We start from the raw sequence: 15,990 nt of genomic DNA on the forward strand, positions 1-15,990 counted from the left end.
GGCTCGGTAAGAGGCTGGTTCCAAAGGCCCCAAAAGCCAGCCGAAATCCTCCATGGTGCAACGCATCGAACGTTTCTAAATAAGAGGGCTGAGGAAACCCATGCACCGTCTATCAATCATCGAGTGAATGAACGTCTCACCTTGTTGGTCCCTAAGGTGCGCCACCTTGCATATTTAGTTCAATGTGAGCCATAGAAAGCTCACCGTGTTTGTGTAAAAGTAATAGCAATGGCCTCCAATCGCAACCTGGAAAGTTTAAAACAGAAAGTGAACGGTTTAAAATAACGCACAAACACATACACACGCACTCCTCGGGAAGAAATTGAAACCTCCGCCCAATCCTGCAGCCGTCGAATACTCAGTTGCAATTAACAAGTTTTTGCAAGACTCTAAGAGGAGCAAAACAAAGAGAAGTGGTGAACAAACACGGAACACTTGACAGGACGTCTATCTATTGAGGTGATTCTATTAATAGCTATGGCAAAGACACTACCTTGCGGGGCACTTTTGTCTTGCTAAATTAGGCCAGAGGAAACCTCACCGACTTAGTATCTAAAATAGCGTGATGAGAGGAAGGAGCGTATGGAGATGGGAAGACATCCCCGGAAACCTCATTCATTGAGCCGCCCGAGGATAATGTGGCCCAAAGTAGTATCGAAGGCTCCCTCTATGTCAAAAAATATACCTTCCACGTGATTACGGCACAGTAAAGCCTGTTGTATGGCCTGCTTCTGGAGGGCAAAGTTATCAAAGGTGGAGTGATACGTCATGAAACCGCACTGAAAGACTTAAAAGTGTTCCGGCAAAACTAGTGAGGGCAACACTAAGGTAACTACTAGGCTACATGAGGGCTTTCTCAGGTTTCAGAGTGGAATCAAAATTGCCTCTCGCCAGAGTCGTGAAAGAGACCTGATGCCCAAATGAGGTTAAAAATGGCGAGGAGGGGTTCTTAGCTCCGCCCTATGACTTGCCGCATCATAGGCCCTACTACACTGAGCAAAAAGGTGTCAGTTTTTTCGAAGCCTGATATTTCTCTCCCAATACGACACATAAGTCTGAAATTTTGCTCATAAATGCAAACCTTCGCTTGTAATGCTGCAGAAGGACACCCTGCGACATCACCTTTGAGCAGGGCGACGCTTGAAACAGTAAGATGTCACACATGTGATAAAAGGCAACAACTTAGATGTTCATGCGAGGTGTACGGTGGTTAGTGATGTCACACTGGCACAAAATTTCTCCACAATTCTGCCTAAGGCCGTCGCGAAAGTCGTCACGCCACATCTAACCCACATATCAGCCCTTCTTTTGACGCCTCTGTGATCAAGGTCCGAACCGCGACACACACTGCTGAAACCACGCGGCTATCTTCTGCGTGGCCAAGGAAAACACTTATGACACACTGCCGATCAGAATCGACACGAAACGTCCTCAGGAGCTGGCATAAAAGGCGTCAATGGAGAAGCTGCATTTCCCAGAAGTAGCGCCTCCTGTCACAAAAGCTATCAGTGGCCGGGAGGGCGTTGTTGCTGACTACGTGCCCCTCCATATCCGCATGCAATGACGCCTGTCCGGCGGATGATACGGCAGTCGGTCGGTACTGTTGGACTTTACGAGGCCTATTCGGCTGCAGTCAGTCGCAGTAGAAAACGACAGTTCACGGAGCTATCAGCAATAGGACCATTCTCTTGAAGTTCTACACTGTTAACACACCCCGGACATTTCAACACTACTCTTCAGGACACCATGGGGCTGCAAAGCCATTGAACATAATCTGTCCCCTTTAGAGCATAGTGTAACTGCAGTTTTTGTTGCGGTATAAGGGATGTAATCTCTAGGGATCATTCAAAACCATTCGACGAAACCTGAAAGTAATCCGAAGCAGCAACCCGAGTGTTTATTCTTCTTCAGCCATCGAATGTTGCGACCTCCTGTGGGGTGCAACATTGATATGTGAGAGTATAAAACGGCAAAGGGACTCTCTAAGATCCCTCCAGTTTGGCAAAATACTCGGTGCCACCTACGCGCCTTTGATTAGTGCATTAAAAATCTACCTATGAGGGACTTCGATAGTCACTCAGTTAACTGAAAGATAATCAAATCAAGACCCGAAGTTGTCGACAGGCGTTGACATACGTCAACGGGGACAGTTGAAAATGTGTGCCCCGACCGGGCCTCGATCCCGGGATCTCCTGTTTACATGGCAGACGCTCTATCCACCTGAGCCACTGAGGGCACAGAGCATAGTGCGACTGCAGGGATTTATCCCTTGCACGCTCCACGTGAGATCCACATCCCCAACTTAACGTCAACACACTACATTCGTAGTGCCCCTGTCCATACACTCATTACTCGCGGCGGACAATCTTACCGAGTACCGTAAGTGTTCAGGCAATGCGTGTGCATCCAGCACAGAAGAAGAAGGTCAATGGCTGGTATGGAAATGAGCGTTTGGCGTCATTGGCCGGGAGGCCACTTGCGGGGCAGATCCGGCAGCCTTGGTGCAGGTCTTACTACATTCGACACCACATTGGGCGACCTGCGCGCCGGATGGGGATGAAATGATGATAAAGACAGCGAACACCCAGTCCCTGAGCGGAGAAAATCCCCGACCCGGAATCGAACCCGGAGCCGTAGGACGGCAATCCGTCACGCTGAACACTCAGCTATCGGGCCGGACAATGGCCGGTTAGCCTTAACTATATGAAGATGTTATGTGTTTCCAGAATGAGATTTTCACTCTGCAGCGGAGTGTGCGCTGATATGAAACTTCCTGGCAGATTAAAACTGTGTGCCCGACCGAGACTCGAACTCGGGACCTTTGCCTTTCGCGGGCAAGTGCTCTACCATCTGAGCTACCGAAGAACGACTCACGCCCGGTCCTCACAGCTTCACTTCCGCCAGTATCTCATCTCCTACCTTACAAACTTTACAGAAGCTCTCCTGCGAACCTTGCAGTACTGTAAAGTTTGGAAGGTAGAAGATGAGATACTGGCAGAAGTGAAGCTGTGAGGACCGGGCGTGAGTCGTGCTTCGGTAGCTCAGATGGTAGAGCACTTGCCCGCGAAAGGCAAAGGTACCGAGTTCGAGTCTCGGTCGGGCACACAGTTTTAATCTGCCAGGAAGTTTCATGTTATGTGTTCTTTCGGACATGTCCGAAAGAACAGATACCATCTTCACATACTTAAGGCTAACCGGCCATTGCCTGAACTCTTACGGTACTCGGTAAGATCGTCTGCCGCGAGTAATGAGTGTAATGGGCAGAGGCATTACGAATGTAGTGTGTGGACATTAAGTTGGGAATGTGGGTTTCATGGGCAGCGCGCAAGTGATAAATCCCTGCAATTGCACTATCCTCTGTCCTCGGTGGCTCAGATGGATAGAGCGTCTGCCATGCAAGCAGGAGAGCCCGGGTTCGATTCCCGGTCGGGGCGCACAGTTTCAACTGTCCCCGTTGATGTATATCAACGCCTATCGACACGTTAGGGTCTTGATTTAACTATCATTTCATTCTAAGAGAGGTGCATGGTCACCGATGGTATCTGTTCTTTCGGACATGTCCGAAAGAAGAGATACGATCTTTATACACCCATTTAACTGGTACCTCGCAACCTGTAGCGCCTGAGGGCAGGTGACTCCTCCTAAGGGGTGTCGAAGGGGTTGCCTGCCCTCAGGTGCTAGAGCAGCTGCGAGGCACCACCCAGCCGAATGGGTGTCGAAGTCTCTGACAGGTACATTTTTAAGGCGCTCGTCAAAGGTGCGTAGATGGCACACAGGATGTTGCCGATCTGGGGGACAAGGTACCTGCAATAATTCAAGGACTGTGGTGCAGCATACGTGTTATCACAAACCACTTAACAGGAGGTACGCGCCATTTGTGAAATGGCCTGTGTTTTCTCTTTCTCCAGCTACTGTGGTACGATGCGGCTCTACTAAACTACAATGACATTAGGTGCAAGCTGCTTGCGATCGAGAGTAGTGTGAAGCCGGTGCCAGCCTGCGCCTAGCACCTGTTAGTCGGGGTATTTGGCCGAAAGTGTTGGACCGCGGCAGCGGGAGCGCTCCCCTAAACACAGGCCATTATGCAGAGTGGCTGTACACCTGCCCGTGACACGCCACTCATCCAAGCCGGGCGGAGCCGGATGGCGCAGTTCGCATGTCGGCTTGTCACCCTCCATCAGGGAGCGGCGCTTGTCTCATTGCGGGTACGTCAGCCTATGACATGTGGTTGTACTCGGTTTTGCCGGTTTCATCTGTGGGCTTTTTCAGACTAGCGGTAATAGTGCAATCCATTTCCGTGGACATACATGAGAAAACTCTAGTGATAGTGTAATAGATAAAGGAAACATTGTAGCCAATCTGAAATCGTTGCTACGAATTTCCCACGTCAGCCACTAAGGATTAACTGAAGACTGCAGCCGCGCGGGATTAGCCGAGCGGTCTGAGGCGCTGCAGTCATGGACTGTGCGGCTGGTCCCAGCGGAGGAGGTTCGAGTCCTCCCTCGGGCAGGAGTGTGTGTGTGTTTGTCCTTAGGATAATTTAGGTTATGTAGTGTGTAAGCATGGGGACTGATGACCTTAGCAGTTAAGTCCTATAAGATTTCACACACATTTCAACATTCTTTTTTTTGAAGACTGTAATTCTCTGACAGAAATTCGAGGATTGACCGAAGAGGATAGAGATTGTGACTGTCTTTTTCCGTGACTTGGCTGAATATACGAGGTATGTAGTCAGCAGGCTGAAATATTTAAACAGTGGCGATACTTCGGACGTAAGTGTATTCTGAAAACGAAAGCAAAAGTTTTAAAATAATTAATCGCACGTAGTACTAGGAGGAATTTGTCAGTTTCTGTAATCGCTTCATCACCAACAGTTGATATAATAGAAAAACCTAATGGAAGGTCCGTCTGTTTCGCTGAGTGGTAACGTGTTTGCCTATCATGCCGCAGGCCCGCGTTCGATTCCCGGCCGGTTTGGAGGCTTTCTCTGCTCGTGGACTGCGTGTTCTGTCGTCCTCCTCGCCATCATGCCCAATGTGGCGTCACCTGAAATAAGACTTGCAACCTCGCTGCTGAACTTCCCCGAATGGCGACTCCCGGCCAACAACACCACACGATCACTTCATTTTTGACAAACTGCCTATTGGCTTCTGTATCGGGTTCTTCGGCCATCGTTCATCTAATGATTTCACTGGCGTTTCGCCAGCCCGAGTGGCTGGCATTGTCAAAGTTTTATCCTCCATTACCGGTGGTGAAATGGAGCCGAGCTCGCAGCCACAGACTATATGCACCTGGCGCGCCAACGTCCGAGGGCTTCTCCTCGGTCATTTCCGGTGCGGTTCTCCTCTTGCTACCTGCGACGGTCGTTCGCTGCAGTACGCGAAGCCCGAATCCGTTTACCTTAAGGCTTTCCTCTTTCTTGCGTGTTTTTGTATTTCTACAGCTTCTCTGAACAAGCCCGTGTGATAGCGCTTCTCTACAGCCAGAATTTCCGTGTCGGCGAATTTTATGACGTGCTTGGTCTCACTCAGCGCGTGCTCTGCCACGGCCGATTTCTCCACCTGCCCCAACCTGCAATGTCGCTTATGTTCTTTGATTTATCGCCTCCGCATTCCCCTTGTGATGTCTGATTCAGATAATTCGCATTGTAGACAACGGGGTTAGTTGTAGCTGCTGCGGAGAATGTCATCTCCCCTGTCGATAAACATATATTAGATAAGTCGATGACACACCAAAGTGCAACTCATTCAGAATCTCTGATTGGTATATCAAGTGAATTTTGAAAGATAATTCTCTGCCATTCCAGGAAGCAACAAAACTATCACAGCGTTACCAGACATGTTCCACTACGTTGTCATGACCCTATCATAGTCGCAGCAGGGCGATTATGTTTCTACAGGCAATGTCTTTCTTGTGTGGGCTAACAATTTAGGAGTGCATCTTTTGCATCAACGATGCAGCAGCTTAATTGCTTTTCCTACGACGTCATGAGGAATATGCTAGTATTTTTGGTAAGTGAGAAGAATGGAAAGTTGCACAGACCACCGCGATACATACGAAAGAAAATAAACGTAATCCACTGAGCTATAGGTCCATTTAATTGACATAGACATGTAGCAGGACGTGTAATCAAATACCTTGTTCCAAAGTTATGAAATACCCCAAAATATATTACCTATTGACATCAAACCAGCATGGATTTGGAAAGCACCAATCTTGTGAGACACAGCTGGCACGTTATTCGCACAACGTATTGCATATAGGAGCTTTCAGATTGATTCCGTATTTACAGAGTTCGCAAAAGGCCGTTGATATCATTCCTCATAAGCGCCTTCCAACGATATTGCTTTCCTATGGACTATCGTCTCAGTTGTGCGACTCGATTCGTGCTTTCCTGTCTGAAAGATCACACTAACTGAAGGGATGTTACCCAGTGAAACAGAAGTGATGGGTGTAATCCTCGAAAGTAAAGTGATATAGAACTTTTTAAATTTCTAATATACATAAACTATTTAGCAGAAAATCAGAATATTTCTCTTAGACTTGAAGCAGATAGTGCTGCTGTCTAGTAAACTCGTCCGAAGAGCAAAGCGAATTGGAAAATAATGTTGAAAACGTATCTTCAAGGTGCAAAACATGACAGTTTAACCGTAAACAAAGAAACGAATAAGGTTCTTCATATAAACGTAAACAATTCCTTTAAAGTTCGCCTTTACGATAAATCAGTCACATCCTAACGTTGTCGATTCAGCTAAATGTCAGGGAGCTACAATCATGGATAACTTAAATTGGAACCATCATATGGAAAATATTGTGGGGAAGGAAACCCAGACACCGCGTTATATTGGAGAATACGTAGTAGATGATCCCTTTTATTTCGGCACATGAAGGAGCCTAACCCTTTAAAGGAAGATGCTGCTGCAGGTGATGATGAATATGATGATGATGATGGTGACTCTGAACTTCTTTTTCACACTAGAAAAAGAGACCCAGCAGGAGACACTTCTGGGTCAACGCTGACTAAGGAATGGAAAAATGACCGACAAGTATGATAGTTTACTGATATTTGTGGATGCGCAGATATTTATTTATTTTCTGTCATATCTACAGTTTTCCGCCGAGAAACAAATTCAAACTGCTACTACAATCATATAAAAAAGAAGAAGAAATTATATTAATTGCATAACGAAATAAATTATAGCAATTGAAAACTGATCATCTAAAAAACTTCAAAGTGATCTAATTCTAAACGAGAATAGCTGTTTATTCACACGAAGTAATGTGTGTTATCGTCAAGGAATCTCAAATTGATTCCATATTTCCAGAAATCCAGAAGCGACCTCTAATCGAAGTATGTTCCTATTGAGCATCGTGGCAATTGTGCGAATGGATGCGTGCTTTGCTCTCAGAAAAATAACAGTTGGTAGTAAGTAAAGGAAAATCATTGAGTGAAGCAAAAGTGATATTTGTCATTCACCATGTAAGTGTTATAATCCATCTTCTATTCCTAATCTATGTAGACGATTAACGAGACAATCTAATCACCTCTCTTACATTGTTTGCAGGTGATGCTGTCACTTACCGTCTAGTAATCATTTACCTTCTAGTAAAGTCAACAGAAGATCAAACCCAACTGGTGAAAGAACTAGACAATTATCTATACCGCGTGAAAAGTAGCAATTGACTCTGAATAATGAAACTGTACGGTCATCCACATGAGTACCAGAAGGAATTCATTAAATTTCTATTACACGAATAAAACCCCGATCTGAAACCTGTAAATTCGCCTAAATACCCAGGGACTGCAATTACGAACAAAACAGAAATTGGAACGATCACATACACAATGTTGAGAGAAAAGCAAACCAAAGACTGCGTTTTATTGGCAGAAGATGCAATAAGTCCACTAAAGGGACTGCCTACACTACGATTGTGTGTCGTCTTCTGGAGTATTGATGCCGGTATGGGATCCATAACTGATAGGATTAACGGAGGACATCGAAAAAAATTCAAAGAAGGACAGCTCGTTTTCTATTTACAGGAAATAAATGGGGGAGTGTCACGGGTACGAAACGCGAGTTCAGGTACAGCCATTAAAACAAAGGCGTTTTTCTTTGGATTGAGATCTTATCACGGAATTTCAAACGCCAACTTTCTTTTCCGCATGCAAAAATTAATTGTTGACGCTCACCTAGAGAGGCAGAAATGTTCTTAATAATAAAATAACAGAAATCATAGCTCGCAAGAAAAGTTTTAAGTGGACGTTGCTTCCACGCACTTTTCAGTAGTGTCACAGTTGAGAAATAGTCTGAAGGTGGTTCAATGATTCCTCTGCCAGGCGCTTAAGCGTGAATTTCAGGGTGGTCCAGTAGATGCAGGGGTAGATCCGTCTGTCAGCCCGCAGTGTGTTTGTTTACCAAAGCGAAGTCTTCTGATCCGGTTCTCTGTGACACATGGTACTGTTTCGCAGATGCGCTACCTGTCATTGTATACCACATACATTCCTATTCCATTGTACTCACTTGCATGTATGTATTTACAGTGGTATAAAATACTGAGTGTCCGGGCCAAAGGTATACAAAAATATTTGTTTATAATTCAGCATCTATGAAGATTTATAACTTCATTCGTCCAGCAGTGTACACAGGGGCTGGAACATTTTTATGCATGTTGATACTATTCAACGTGGGCACTGTATCTCGACAGGTATTAAAACGGTACTCCACTTCTCGCCTCGTGTTAATAAGCATGACAGATGTTACCGCCTATACTGCGGCGTCGACCCGTTGTCTCACATCTCGAACCCTTGTTCTCTTAACAATGCCCTCGATAAACAACTGAGCCGTAGTAAAAAATGCTGTTTTGAAGAGCGCGCCGCAGCGCGTAGTGTGAAGCAGTCGTCCTCCGTTTCTGGCGGTGGCGCCGCTGTGGCACTCGCAGCTTTGGTGTCTCCCTCTGGTGGGAAAGGTTGCCAGTTCACGTGCATTTAAGGGGCGCTATGAGCTCGCCAGTCGGTCAGTCTGGTCAGTCTGCATCAGTCTCTCGTCCCCAGCTTGCTAGTCTGTCTCTCGTCCGCATTTGTTAGGCAGTTAGTCTCTGTCGTTCGGAGTGCTAGTATGACTGTCGTCCGGATCAATCTTTAAAGCCGGCAAAATGAGAGTCTTTCCACTCCGCCAATAAGAGAACTCAGCGAGTGGTCGTCCGGTAGGGGCTTAGTTCCTGCATCTGAGTCTGTGCGTTAGACTGCCAGTCTGCTCGAGTTTGCTCAGGCAATGGTCATTGGCGGTGGGATCGATCGGTTGGTCGATCGCGCACTGAGACATAAGATGACTTGTCCGTCTTGATCGTCGGCGCATGTAGGGTCGCCACGTGAGTCCAGTGGGCCGCGGCGTATAGCGAGGGGTAGTGGCTTCACGGTCGACACGAGAGCAACAGGAGTCAACCCACGACATCAGTCTGGCCGGTGCGAGCTGCGACGCCGTGAGACGGGAGATCGGCGCGCCTTCCTGCGTCCGTTGAAGTGGCTGGCAGCAGACGGTTCGGGAGAGCGATTTGGGGGTGCTGCGCCAGGTCTTCTCGAGAAATCGCAGTTTATTAGAAGTTAAGTGGTTGGTGATATCTTGTTTGATTTACTGTTGTTAAATTCTACATGTTTTCTTGGTGAGGTTACCAGCCGTCTTGCTTTGGGTTCGTCCCACCATTCTTCTCCGTTTGCCCACCCGCGGGAAGGTGGTTGTTTATAAATTGGGTGGTCCGTTTTTCCCTTGTGGAGTAGGGGTGGGTTAGAGCAACCTGCGATTCGGGTTGTTCGGTAATCTCCCTATCAATCTACCGTACGTTAGTAGCTGCCTCTGTCATGTTTGTCGGATTTGGTGTGTTAACGAATTTATTGCTTGGAGTGTAACGGCCTAACACCTGAAATACGTTTTTATCTTTGGAACCTTTGATATTATTGCCTATGATCTTGAGAGGCGATATCTTAACTACTGTTTGGCCAACCTTGTAGAATTTTATATAACATTGAATTTCATGGGCTTTCATTTAAATGACCATTTTAGTATATAAAGTTGCCACCCTTTCACTGTAACACTTTTCTTAGAAGTTAAAATCAAGTTGCAGCTTCGGTGGCAAGGTTAATATTTTAACCATTTCCATCCCTTCTGGGGGGGGGGGGGGGGGGTGTACCTCACCCCTCATGGTAATGTACATGTGCGTCAGTGAAAAAGACCGATAAAAAGATGTTAGCATGTGGACGTAATGTGCTGTTCCAGCCTCTTCTGTACCTAAGGTCCATCACCGTTCCCTTTGGATCCCTACGTAATTCGGTGCTCTTCGATACACACGATCGAAGAGCGGAGGAGTGGTACTCAAGTGTCAACTTTAGGTTACAATATCTCCGGATGTAATTAACATTTTACAATGCAACAAACGGCACTGATTACGTATTTGTTTATATGTTCAGATGTGCTAACAAAACTAACTTGGTTGCATTTAAAAAAACGTAGGTTTGTGTAAAAAAACATACTTCCGTGAATTTTTCTATGGTTTGTATTAACCAATTACACTTGCCCCTCTCCTCAAGTTCGGTCTGTGGAATCGATTCGTCAGTATTTGATGTGGTTTACGAAATATATCCAGCGGTAATGTTAGGTGACTCACCCTGTATAGTGCAGTGGATTATAACTGAGGAACTGTACATGCAATATTATTCTTCAACGCACCTGAGCAGCGTGTTTAACGTCCTATTGTGGGGTGGTACTTAATTTGTTCCCCATACAACGACGTGGAGCTAATAAGCTATGTCTCATATGATCTGAGTTATTTAATCCTTGCTTGTTCTCTTTGACAGTATTTAGGTCGTAATGCGAACCACTGATGTTCTTCTTGCTGCCCTAGGACCATCTCACTTGTGGTGCCTCTGGCAGCCTGCGTCTTCTCGTAGTTGAGTCCTGTTTCGTCGGGCTCTCTAAGTTACGTTGCGGCACCTTTTCACATAATCTGTTTGATGTCTCGTATAATCGCCGCCCTTAGCTATGCTGTAAAATACTTAATCGTTCTCTCTCTCCATATGTGATATTCGTACGAGGGTTGGAGCTTTTATAGTGGCAGCTATGTATTTACAGATCGTACAAAGTAGATACGTGTTTAAAAGTTTTAATGACCTTCAGAGTAGTCACCAGCATTGCGCATAACCCGTTGCCATCAATGTGGAAGTCGTAGGATACTATTAGCAGTGGTAGTTGCGTTGATAGTTCGAGCGGCGCGGTATATTGCCCGATGAATTTGTAGCAGTTCTGAAGCGAACGCCGTGAAGTGTTTCCTTCAGTTTAGAAATCGAGTTGAACACACGAGGGCTTAAATCAGGGGAGTGCAGTAGGTGGTATAGCACTTAGCAGCCCCATCAGTCAAACAAATCAGTAACAGCTTGCAATGTACGTGCTTGAGCATTGTCCTGCAAAATGATGTTTAGGTCCTGCAGAAACTGTCATCAATTCTGTCTCTAAGCTGGTCGTAGGTTGTGTTCCAAAAATGAACAGCATAGAGACAGAAGTGAGAGTACTTTGAAAGTAAGTAAAACTTTGAAATATGTATCTATTTTGTACGAGCTGTAAATAAATAGTTGACACTATTAGAGTTGCAACCCTCGTGCGTAGATCACGCTCGATGACAACGTGCTCAGGAATCCTGGTCACCTAAAAACCGCAAACGTCGCTTTCCCTTCCGCTTATCTTCTACAAGTATGACTATCTGTATCCTCCATGACAACCGATACTATCGGTATTACCTGCAATGCCGTGGAGGTCATCTGCTCTGACTTGGATGCAATGCACCTGTGTACTGAGTTCCAGGAGCATCTGTTGTCGTTGCACGCACACCGTCCATTTTCGGATACAAGTTCATGGGACATTTCTTCAAAATCCGTCCTCACTCAGTCATATGTTACCCATTGGAACTGTTTATAACTCATCGATTTCTCATTCGTCTGAAAACTGTTGCAATATACGATGACAGTGTCCACCGACGTCCAGCGCTACGACATTCCAGAATCTGACTCTAGACAAGCCCTTCCATAGGAAAACAAGTCGTATGGTATAATAGGCTCAGAGTTTCCGTTTAATGTACTATAGTCCTTTTATTTTCGCAGTATGTGTTTTATACTGTCGTACTTCATTCGTATTTTGTAGTCAGAAATCAGTCCCTTTTATGACGTGTAAAGTTTTAGTGTAAAGTTGAAAATAAGACAAATTAGTAATCTCTATGCATTATTTCCACAAATAATAAAGGTCATTTTCGCAGCCATTTCGGAATATTACATCGGGGAATGATGAAGAAGGGGACATATATACCGGTCTCACATTCTAGTAACTCTGTTTGAGCACAGGGTGTGTAAAGAATATATCTGAATAAGACTGCTAATAGGATGAGTTGGCTTAATATGGTAGGTAATTATTAAGTGATTACACCGGCAAATGGAACTAACACACCTCTCAGTCAAAAAGTACACCACCATGGAATCATGTATTTACGCTTACGCTTGCGTCATTACAGTTGGATGCAATCTGACATTAATTTGATGAAAACGCTGCGTCACGGAAGCGGAACCTACAAAATATGTAACTGGCGTAACCCACCATAAAGCAGCAGCAAACACGTTTAGCTTAATGCAATTGTATTATGGCTGAAATTAATTACTGCATTTCCATTTACACATATTCCACTATCTGATTTCATTATTCAAAGTATCACACACTAACACTGAATTATACGCGGATACTCCTGCAAATCTTTCGAGAAATTTATTGGTTAGATCTTTTTGTTTATCATAAAACAAAAGCGGTTTTAAATTTGTTAGTTACCAGATGATATATTGATAAATTTGCATCCTTTGTCGCAGCTATGAAAGTGGACGACTAACAACTCATATAAGCCCCTGAACACTGTCGCGTTGAACATTTTTTTGAGACATATACATAACGCCATTACACGATGTTGGAAGCAGTAGACGAGAAAACCTGTGAATGGATCTTTATGTTTTTTATTTTTTTTTATTTATTGCCAAATTATAGACCTGTTACCTGATGTTTAAAACAGGTCGTACATCTTACAATTTTCGTTTTTCATCTTTTTACAGTTTTCTTTCCTTTTGTTTTATCTACAATATTTACAAAGAATGATTCAAAATAACAATAATTTGAGGTTGAAATATAAATAAAATTTTGTTGTTTTTAAGAAGAATATAAAAAGAAGATAGGATAGATGAGAGATTTGTTAGTACCATCACCGAGTGTGACTGACGGTGAATACCTCGGAATGGTTTCATCGAGCCGTTGACCGCCAGTCACACACACACACACACACACACACACACACACACACACACACACACACAAATGGTTATTAGTAGAGAAATGTTTCTTATCCTATTTGTTACTAATCCTATGTATTAACTACATTAGGTGCGCATCCATGTACAGCATTTGGTGTTTTCTTGGCTAGATTGCCAGCAATTTACTTATTTACTGTCACATCTCAGCTTCCTCCTCCTGTTCCTCCTCATTGTCACTATTTTCGCTGTCACTGTGGGTATCGCTGTCCATCCCCTGGACATTTGTTACGCTGCACATAGGCATGTCTGTGACGTCGTGTCCGCATATACTCTTCATGTGTTGTTTTTGAAATACTGTTTGTCAGTGCGTTTAATTGTGCCCATTGTTCTTCGTCTCTTATTGCTGTGTATATATCTATGTCTGTATCTGTGTAATCTAAGTGTAGTGTATGTCTATTGTTCGCGTATTGCCCGCAGAAAAAGACAGTGTGTTCTGGGGAACCTTCTTCCCCGCATGTGCATGTAGGTGTCTGCCTCAGACTCATGCGGTTTAAGTGCGTGGGATAAGGTCCGTGCCCGGTTAAGAAATGTACCATACCGCGGCTGGGATCGATATGTCTCATTCTCAACCGCTCCCTTATGTCAGGGAGGAAGTTCTGCAATCTACGTCCCTTATCACTTACATCCCACTCACCTTGCCATGTATCCAAACGCCAACTTTTAAGGTGACGTATCGTCTCTATGGGCACACCGGTTATTGTGTGTACCTTATCTAGTCTCCCCACCTTTAACCAGTACCTTGCAGCTCTGTATTTGATTGTGATATCTATGGGGCATATTCCTAGCACCACACACAGTGCATCCGCAGATGTGGTACCGAAGGCTCCAGATAGCCTAAGTAGGACACTTCTCTGCCCTCGTCTGACGGATGCTTTGTTGGTGACCACGTTCAGTCTATGTGCCCACGTGCTAGCTGCAAAGCTGAGTACTGATTCGAAGAGCGCACAGTGGTATGTACGTATGACTGGTAGAGGTAGTCTGTACTGTTTTGAATTTAGCCTCACCAGTTTGTGGAGTATTTTTTCTGCTTTGTCTGTTGTTAGCCTTATGTGTTCGTGGAAATTCAATTTTTCATCTATGTGTACCCCAAGATAGCGCGTAATGCGTGCTCGTTTGATGTTTGTGTCCCCAATTTTAACCGAAGGATTCCTTTGGAGTGATCCTTTCAGTAAAGTGTATGTTGTTTTGTTTTCGGCTATCCTGAGTTTGTTGTTGTGACACCACTGAGTAATTGTTTGTAGTAATCCACTGGCTTTCTCTTCTAACTGGGCTCTGTTGTTTGCAGTGACTACAACTAATAGATCATCTGCGTAGGCGACAATTCCGTCTGACCTGTCATCCCCATCCAGAAGTTGTAGGAGGGGTTCGATTATGTCCCAGAAGATGGGGCCGCAGATCGACCCTTGAGGACAGCCTTTGGTAATTCTTTTAATTACTTTCCGGCTGTCCATCTGCCATTCGACTACTCGTTCTTTACAGTAGTCCAGAAAACTGTTGTACAGTGGTTGCGGTACCTCCAGATGTCTTAGCCTCTGAAACAGTGCTGGCCACCAAAGATTATCAAAAGCTCCGGCAATGTCAATCATTATTGCCATGGCGTATTTCTGTTTTGTGGTGTTAACTATGTGCAGGGCCTGGTTGATGGCATCATCTATTGATCTGCCCGCTCTGAAGCCGAACTGGTGTTGGCTCATACCCCTGAGAGCTCTGTGTGTTTGCAGGCGCTTGCACAGTAGCTTCTCCTGAATCTTTGCTAGGGTGTTTATTAGGCATATTGGCCTGTAAGTCTTTGGATCTGAAGGATCCCTGTCCGCTGATTTCTTAATAATGACTGCTTTGGAGGTTTTCCATACTGCAGGTACCCTGCCCAGCCGTAAGGCATCGTTCAGTAACGTTGTTAGGAACGGGGTGATCTGCGGTGCTAGTTTTTTCAGTGTTTCCGAGTGGATACCATCTGGTCCAGGTGCTTTTTTGTTTTTGAGCTCTGAGATTGCTAGCGCAACCTCTTCTTGCGCAAAAGGACAGGTGACAGTTGCAGTGTTGCATGGTGTGTGTAGGTTTCCTCTTAGTGTTGCATGATATTGTGTGTCTGTATCGATAACGTCGTCAGGGAGCAGTTTATACAGCAGAAACTCCGCTGTATTCCTCCATCCCCTCGTCATCGTGCCGTCATCCTGCCTTAGCGTTCCCGGAACTAGTGGGGTTTTTATTTTCTCTGTCAATATTTTGTATGGTTCCCCCCATATATTTTGCTCTGTTTGTGTTGTTACAAATAGCTCCCATTGTTGTCTACGCGTGTTGTATAGGGTCTGTCTGTATAAGTCTTGTGCATGCCTATATGCTTCAAGTCTTATTCGTCGGTCCCTATCTGCTATCGCCCTTTGATATAATTTTCGTTTGCGTCTTGCGTCTTGTTTGAGTCTCGTAAGTTCGTTGGTCACTTCCATATTTCCGGAAAGCAGCAAGACTGCACTGAATCACCGTGTTCCCCGTAATTTCATTGACGATAATCCATACAAGGGCGCCACGGAAATGGACAAAAAATATTTCAATCATCAGTGAGTGGGATAGTGCCATACTAGGAATTCACAGACGGGCGTTGA

General features: G+C 44.9%; 1 protein-coding gene and 1 non-coding gene across 2 annotated transcripts in view; both read left to right on the forward strand.

The window, feature by feature from the left end:
* Positions 1–15,990, forward strand: part of LOC124805453 (gonadotropin-releasing hormone receptor-like) — a 605,403-nt gene that overhangs the window by 171,505 nt on the left and 417,908 nt on the right. The gene's annotated exons all lie outside the window — the stretch shown is intronic.
* On the forward strand, positions 3,361–3,434 carry Trnaa-ugc. Its single transcript has one exon. It is a non-coding gene; the product is annotated as a tRNA-Ala (tRNA).

Source organism: Schistocerca piceifrons, chromosome 7, assembly GCF_021461385.2.
Source record: "Schistocerca piceifrons isolate TAMUIC-IGC-003096 chromosome 7, iqSchPice1.1, whole genome shotgun sequence".
Lineage (NCBI taxonomy): Eukaryota > Metazoa > Arthropoda > Insecta > Orthoptera > Acrididae > Schistocerca > Schistocerca piceifrons.